Here is an 8,474-nt window from a genome sequence, read left to right on the forward strand (position 1 = left end):
CCATTAGGGAAATGCAAATTAAAATCATAATGAGATACCACTTCACACCCACCAGGATAGGTATAATCAAAAAGACAGACAATAACGAATGTTAGTATGAAAGTGGAGAAATAGAAACCCTCATTCATTGCTTGTCAGAATATAAAATGGTGCAGCTGCATTGATAAACAGGCAGTTCCTCAAAATGTTAAACATAGAGTCACCATATGGTCCAGCAATTTTATTCCTAGGCTTTCACCCAAGAGAAATGAAAACAGACATCTAGACAAATACTTGTACATGAATGTTCATGGGAGCATTTTTCATTATAGGCAAAAAGCAAAAACAACCCGAATGCCCATCAACTGATGGATGGATTAATATAATGTGATATAACCATACAATGGAATATTATCTAACAATAGAAGAAATAACATGCTGACACATGCTGCAACGTGAAGGAACCTTGAAAACGTGATGCTAAATGAAAGAAACCAGTCGTAAAAGACCACATATTGTATGGTTTCATTTTAGTCATAAAAGACCATATATTGTATGGTTTCATTTCTATGAATTTTCTAGAATAGGCAAATTTATAGAGACAGAAAGATTAGTGGTTGTCAGGCTTAGTGGGGGAAAGAATAAAGAGTGACTTCTTACAGAGTTTCTTTTTTGGAATGATGAAAATATTCTAAAATTAAATAATGGTGACGGTCTCACAGCTCTGTGACTATACTAAAAACCAACTTTAAAGGGGGGAATTTTATAGTTTGTGAATTGTATCTCAGTAAAGTTGTTATTTTTTTAAAAAAAAAGGTAATAAACACTAAAAAGTCATTGATTCCTAATTATTTTATTGTTGATAAGCCAGAAATCTGCTCTGACTGACGTCAGCTAAATTCCTAAAAGCCTTGAGGGAATCTGGATCGGGTGACAGCCACCTCCACACATTCTGGAACTGTTATCATAAGACTATTTTAACCTAAAAGCAGACTTATCAGTGCCTAAAGAAGTTGCATTAATTTAGGAATGCTGAAAATGTATCTTATGACCCGTAGTCGTACATCTGTACCTAGCATACAACCAATCATAAGCCTATATGATGCTATGTAACCAATAGAAAAACTGATGTGCTGATTAAGGGGCTGTCCCCTTTTCTCCCTTTTGTTTTTCATTTTTCTGTGATTATAGAAATGCTAAAATCCAGCTGTTACTTTGGAAAGCACTTCCGAAGGCAACTTGGTGGTGTTTTCTCAAGCCACAGTCACACATATGAGCTCAAAAAAATTCTCTGATTCAGTGCCTTAGGATCTTTTGCCAGGTCTTCACTGTTATGTATGGTCTAGAGGTAATTAACATCTATTGTTTCTGTATGGTGGAAATTATAACTGTACTTCGTCCCCACTCCAAGTTCAGTAACATCATGTCTGTAGCTTACAATAAGCCACAGTGTGAGTATCTACATGATAGAAATTAGCAAACGCTGCTGATCAGTGCTCTGTTTCCAAAGAGAGCCCATTAGTTGACTTTTGCCAGCACTCCAGTAGTCTTGCCATAGGATACCTTCCGCAAGGTCTCTATGATCACCCGTGCTTGACTTGAATCCCTCTTGTGGTTGCATTACTTTAATCCAGCCTTAGGCAAATATGAGACCAAGTAAGTTAAAAGTCATTTGACTCTCCTTAGTTCTCTGTCAATCAAAGAATGATAGCCAACATTATCTGCATAATGTTGTATTGGCTGTCCTTTTAAATGCCTTTGTGTGAAGTCTTCACCTTTTGTTGCCTTCTACATCATCTGTCTAAAGCTGTCTGACTCAGGGGCAGCTCACCAAAACTCTGAGCCACCTCCCATTGGGGGGGGGTACCTAATATATTAAAAATTTCTGCTAAAGTTTAAGTCTAACAAATTAACACCTAATATACATAATTTATACTGCAGTATAATGATGTTATCCACAAGATAATTACAGGATTTATAAAAAGTACACAGCAGACACTGAGATTCAGGAATGGAATACCAGTTTAAAACTATATTATGGGGCTGGCCCCGTGGCTCACTCGGGAGAGTGCGGTGCTGGTAGCACCGAGGCTGCGGGTTCGGATCCTATATAGGGATGGCCGGTGTGCTCACTGGCTGAGCGTGGGGCTGACAACACCGTGCCGAGGGTTGCGATCCCCTTACCAGTCAGAAAAAAAAAAATTGTATTATGAACATATTTTTTTCCAAGCTCATTGGCAAGTATGCCTTCATTTGCAAGTAAGTTTTATTTAACAGTGACTTACAGGTTACTTTTGATGTGTCAGACAGTGCTTTAAGCACTTCGTAAGTAATAACTCTTTAAGCTTGATCTGATTTTAGAATATTTTCATCACCCAGAAAAGAAAATTTGTATAGTCATTCCCCATTCTCCCCAGTCCCTGACAACCACAGATCTACTTCCTGCTTCTCTGAATTTGCCTATTCTGGACATTTCCTATAAATGAAATAATATAATAGGTGGCTTTTTGTGACTGTCTTTATCTATCGTTATTCCCACTTTACAGATGAGAAAACAGAAACAGGGAAGTTAAGTACCTTGGCCAAGGTCACGTAACTAGTAAGTGGGAGAAGGAGGATCCAAACTCAGGCAGCCTGGCTCCAGAGTGTCTGCTAAGTCTCAAAGTCAAAGTAGAATAATGTCCAAAGTGTACACTGAAGGCCTTTGGTGTGGGCCAAATTGTTCCATGTGTGCCCCTCAGGTGAGAACCCTATTAGGGATTGCCTTCTGGTGGTGCCAGAGGTGGGCGTGGGGTCAGAGTGGACATGGGGGAACAAGTGTACCCTGAAGATAGAAGTTGCTCAATAAAACTTTGTCCCTTGAGAAAGAATCTCCCCCTGCCAAGAACACTTGCATTTTAAATTTCCTTGATCTTCCCAGCAGCTGAATCCCTTCCCATACTGAGAGAGCCCCATGATATAATCTTGGTAGTAGGAAGGTCCCCTCCCACTACAAAGATGAAGGGCCACACCTGCCCTCTGGGTCCCCAGCAGCCAGGGCCTGGGCACTCCTCCGTGGTCCAACGTAATGCCACAACAGCGTCACACTTAGTCACACAATTCCCATGGTGGGGACTGGTGACCGCCCCATACTTCCCAGCCCGTTTGGTTGCTGCTTATGTTCTGAGCCCAAGTCCCCAGCTCTTATGTGACTGTTTTCTGCTCTCCGGCTGCTTCTCGATTCTGTCCAGGCTCTTGGAGGATCAGAAGATCTTGGGCCGGCCCGGTGGCACACTGGAAAGTGCGCTGCTTGGGAGCGCGGTGGCGCTCCCGCCGAGGGTTCGGATCCCATGTGGAGACCGGTTCCGGCTCACTGGTTGAGCGTGGTGCGGGCGCAACACTGAGGGTTGCGATCCCGTTGCCAGTCCCCAGTACGGGTGTGACACCGAGGGTTGCGATCCTGTTACCAGTCAGTAAAAAAGACAAAAAGGAAAAAAAAAAAAAAAAGAAGATCTTCATAAGCAACTCTCATCTACCTCACACTTCTGCAAAGACCCTCCTTGGTTACTCTTCCCGTGAATGCTGCTTCTCCACTACGCCTTATGGAGGGAACCCTGGAGGCGCCCCACACGATGTCATCCTCATCCAGCTCTTCATGGAGCACCAGCCATATGTCAATCACAGTGCTGGGCACCGGCAATACCATGATGGACAAGGCAGGTGTAGTCCTTGTCCTCCTGGTGCTTATGCTCTAGTTGGGGACCAAAATAACACAGCCAGTCATGTAAATGTGAGCACACAATTGTGATCTGCTAGCTTGCGAAGAGTATGTATGCAAGGCGACTGGATCTACCCTGGCAATCAGGGAAGGTTTCTCTGAGGAGGTGACGTTTAAGTGGCAATCTCAAGGATGAGCTGGAGGTAGTTTAATAAAGGGAGGAGAGAGATAGAGTTCCAGATGGAGGGAAGAACATGGGTTCTAATACTTTACCTCTGATGTGGTGAAGTGGAGGCTGTCACTGTCTGGTAGAAGGACCTGGAAAAGGTAAGTTTTGTGGGGAAAGGGGAGAGTCTGGTGTAGATGAGAGTTGGGGGGATGACATAAGGCAATGGGGGATCAGGCCCTGAGAGTGGAGGAGACAACGGGATTTGGGGGAATGACTTGGGGGTCTGGTCCTGACTCCTCCCACTCTCCTCTGGGGTGTGAGGTGGGAGGAGGTTCATTCCCATTTCTGGCCTCAGAGCAAATGCACAGTTTGCACACAGTGAATGTTGCTTAATTCCCTTTGTGGTGCCTTCCACCTGGCCTGCCAGTGCCCTGGAGTCAGGCTAACTTCAGGTGGGAAGGGAACATCTTTTGGGGGCCCTCAGTCTGTGGTCTGAGGGTTGGAGCTCAGGTGGAAGCTTCCAGGAGGGCGAGAAGGAGCCCACCTCTACCTTGTGGCCACAGACCCTTGCTCTGAGCTCAGCTCTCCTGCCTTTCCCACAGATCTACACAGCAGCCTGTGCGGCCGTAGAGTTCCCTGCTCCGTATTATAATTGTTGGTTTCTGTGGACCGTGGGCTTCTCTTATGCAGGGTACATGTTTTCTTTGCATCTGCTCCTTACCAATAGCTGGACAATTATTTCAACAAACACACAAAGTGCCCGTAAAGTGTCAGCCATGATCCAGGCACCAGGGTGAACAAGAAGATGAGGTCCCTACTCTCAGGGAGGTTTCTTTTAGGACAGGGAGGGCCAAGAGCACTGTGGAAATCCCCACCTGCCTCAGCTTCCCTGCCAGTCACAGGACCCTTGACCCAAGCCCGTAAAACCAAGGATGAAAGTACAGGAGTCACCTGCTGTGTCAGTTCCCACCAGACCAGCTGGGGCAGGAGGGGTGGCCAGTGCCAGGCTAGCATATGACAGGTGGGGCAGGGCTTGTCGGCTCACCTGGACCAATCAGCCCCTGCAACATCATGCCCTGGCCCTTCCTCGGCAATGTGCCAAAAAGGTTTCAGGAAGGGAAGCCCAAACCTTCAAGCAAAGGGAGTTCAGGGGGAGACTCCTCCAGCAAGTCCTGCCTGGGCCTCTCCACCTCCTCCTGTGATGCCACCCTGTCCCATCTGAGGTGCCCGTGCTGTCCCAACAAGGGGCAGTAGGAAGGAGAATCAGGGCTTTTCCTGTGAGTATCTGCCTGATCTTAAGCCTGTACTCTCCTCTAAGGTTCTCTAGGGAGTTTTCACAAAAGGGAGCAGCTTCTGTCTGCCCCACACCCGAGGGGGAACAAACACTTCATGTGATCCCTGAAGGAGATAAGTGAGGAAGTGACTCCCCTGTAATACACCTGCCCAGAATCTAGGGTCAGAGGTCACCCAAATAAACCACAGGCTCCTGTTTGCAGTTGCTGTCTGAGCCTGCCTGTGGCTACCTTTTAGGCCCAGAGCTCTGTGAGAAGCCATGGCACACCTGCAGTCCCCCACCCCCACTGCTTGGGACCCAGAAAGCCCCAGGTGACTTCCTGCACCTCCCTTTGCCCTAGCTGATTGTGCCCGAAACTGTGACAGGGAGGTTCTAATGTCTGCCAACAGGCTCGCCCGGAATGTGTGGTTCCTTCTGCAATGCTCAATGGATTTATTATTTAATAGCAGAGGGAGGTGGGGCTATTATTTTAATTGCCAGATTTTATTAGAAATGGGTCTATTCACTACTCCTTGTATACCCGGGTTGTAACCACAAACCACAGCTCTTCTGCTAGGACAGCATGTGAGCGCCTTTCTCTCAGATTCCCCAGGACTAAGCCACACACGGTTTCAGATTCTGCTCGGAATGCCTCAAACACCCACGTGTCCCAAGCGACGTTCAGGCATCTCCTGTGCGTTATGTCATTACTCTCCAGAATAAACCCTCTGAGGTTGGAGCTGTGCCCATTTTACAGATGCAGGGATTGGGGCATCTTTGTCTTCCCTGAGGATGATGCGGATTAGGGCAGTATTTAATCGGCCACAGGAGGGAAGGGCTTGTGGGGTAGCTGACCTTCTGCCACTGACTTCACTTGGGCCTCCAGGCCACCAGGCTCCCTCTCTGTGCTTGTCTCCTCTCAGGAGAAATCGGCCCTGCCCCACCTGCTCACCTCTCCCGGGGAAGGGCTGAGGCTCGGTCTAGCCCAGGCAGGAGACCCTGGAGAAGGATGGGGCCAGGGGGATTAGGTACTAGGGCCCCAGACAAAAGAACTCAACTCTCTCTTCAGCTGGAGAATGGAGACTTTCTTGCCCCTGGGAGGTGTCAGGTGGCAAAAGATGTGTGGGACATCTCTAGGCATCCCATTCTCCTCTGCTTGTGGCATTTACGTAGGTCATGCTCAACTGTCTCCCAAACTTCCTTGAGAACATCTGTAACTTCTTACTGAAATGGCTAAGAAATAGAAAATATGGAAGCTAATAATTTTTATGGGGGAGTCTCATTGGAAACTCCTTTACATTACAAAAAAGTTCTTCAACGAAGAGACACAGTACCTCATAAGCCATTTTAAAATTTTAATTTAAATTTTATATTGTGTATATTTAATATGTAAACCATGATGTTTTGATGTACATATACATAGTGAAATGGTTACTGTAGTCAAGCATATTGACATATCCATCATCTCTCATAGCTACCGGTTTTTTTGTGCCAAGAGCACCTCGCATCTGTTCTTTTAGCAAAATACCCCAAACACAATACAATATTGCAAATTATAGTCCTTGTGTTGTACGTTAGATGTCTTGACCTGTTCATCCTACATATCTGCAACTTTGTTTCTTTGACCTTCATGTCCCCATTGCTCCATTGCCAGCAGAAAGCTGGTGGGAGAGCTGGTGGTAAGTAATGGCTGTCTGCAGAGGCTGCCCATGTAGGTGAGAGGCCTGGCCAGGGAATCATGGTCCGGAAGGGCCAGCTGCTAGGTCCCCAGAAAGTCCTGATGGCCCTGCACTGACCCTGAGCACAGAAACTCCAGTGCCAAAACCAGATCAAGAAAATGTAAAATGGAAACGATGTAAAATGTAAAGTGGAAACATTTTACATTTCAGGGAGGTATAAATAGCAGAGAATCATACCCTGGTGAGGCTGGATAAGGAAGGGAAGTGTAAGGCAGGAGAGAGCATTCCCGCCAGAGGACGGGGGCCAAAAGGCCTTAAAAATTAGGAAAGGGGGATTGTGCAAATGTGACCAGACCAGGAATGACCATGTTAACAAGGGAAAATGCCCATGTTACCTTGTTAGTAAAAGGAAGCAGCGTGATCCCGTACTCATGTGCATATTCATATTCATACATATTCATAATGACTGGAAGGAAATCACCGAAACATTAAAATATGCTAACAGTGGTTGTCTACAGTGAACAGTAGGGCTATGGATGTTTCTTTTCTTCTTTTCCTTTTTTTTTTTTCTTTTTAAAATTTTCTCTCTCTCTCTCTCTCTCTCTTTTAAATAATGAGCCTGAATTATTCTGTAGGCAAAAGGGAGGATTTTTTGTTTTTGTGCTTGTTTTTGTTTTTAAACTAGTGGATTTTACAGATGAGATTTTCAACTCGGAGCAATATCATGTCAAGGACAGAGACTTTGTCACTGGCATAGCTTTACAATGAGAAAATCATAAAGTATTTTTAAAAACATGCTCACATTGTGAAAAATATTCCAGATGGCACTAAAGGACAATATTCATTTCTAAACATTTATATTCATGAAGCTAAGGCGCGGCTGCTCCTAGTGGGGCCAGTCCATGTTTTATTTTACACCTTGGGCTCTGGTTGCTTGATTATGCACTGTTATCTTCACCAACTGAATCTGCTGCCTGCTGGGACATGTTTTTAAAAAGCCCTTTTTTAGGGAGATAATTGAATCGGCTGAGGAAAGTGGAGTGTTTTATTTTCGGTGGTGATGGTTGGCTACGTTCCATGTATTCTTCTAAAATTTTACTTAGATTGTGGCTCTCTGGTGATGGCTCATAGCTTTTCCATTTTGCTATTCTGCATTGTTTCTGAGCAGGATCTATAGGCATGGAGATGAAATTCTATTTGTCATGTCTTTATTCAAATCTGGGTGTGTGTATCGATGTTCAGAAAGAAGCTGGAGTCATTGGAGAGCTGTTTTTATTTTTTTTTTGTCTTAAAAGGTGACTGGTAAGGGGATCTCAACCCTTGGCTTGGTGTTGTCAGCACCACACTCAGCCAGCGAGCCAACCGGCCATCCCTATATAGGATCCGAACCTGTGGCCTTGGTGTTATCAGCACCGCACTCTCCTGTGTGAGGCATGTGCCGGCCAGGAGAGCTGGTTTGGGGGACAGGAAATCCTATGCAATTTTGGACTATCTGAGTGGAGTTTCACCTTTGCACAAGGCAGGGCTGATGGCTCAGGGGGTTCCAGGTCTCCTGGTCATCAGCACGTGCAGGCCAGGGAGTCAGTTGGCTGGCTCTTCATGTAAACACAGGAGGGGAAAGGGTTGGCTGGGTGATTTCCTCTGTATTGATTATAATTATCAATGAACTGATTGAAC

General features: G+C 45.5%; 1 pseudogene; it reads right to left on the minus strand.

Moving 5' to 3' along the window:
- LOC103588399 overlaps positions 1–3,664 on the minus strand; it is an 8,996-nt pseudogene extending 5,332 nt beyond the window's left edge.
- Between the last annotated feature and the right edge of the window lie 4,810 nt (positions 3,665–8,474).

The sequence above is a fragment of the Galeopterus variegatus genome, unplaced genomic scaffold (assembly GCF_000696425.1).
Source record: "Galeopterus variegatus unplaced genomic scaffold, G_variegatus-3.0.2 Scaffold566, whole genome shotgun sequence".
Taxonomy (NCBI): Eukaryota; Metazoa; Chordata; class Mammalia; order Dermoptera; family Cynocephalidae; genus Galeopterus; species Galeopterus variegatus.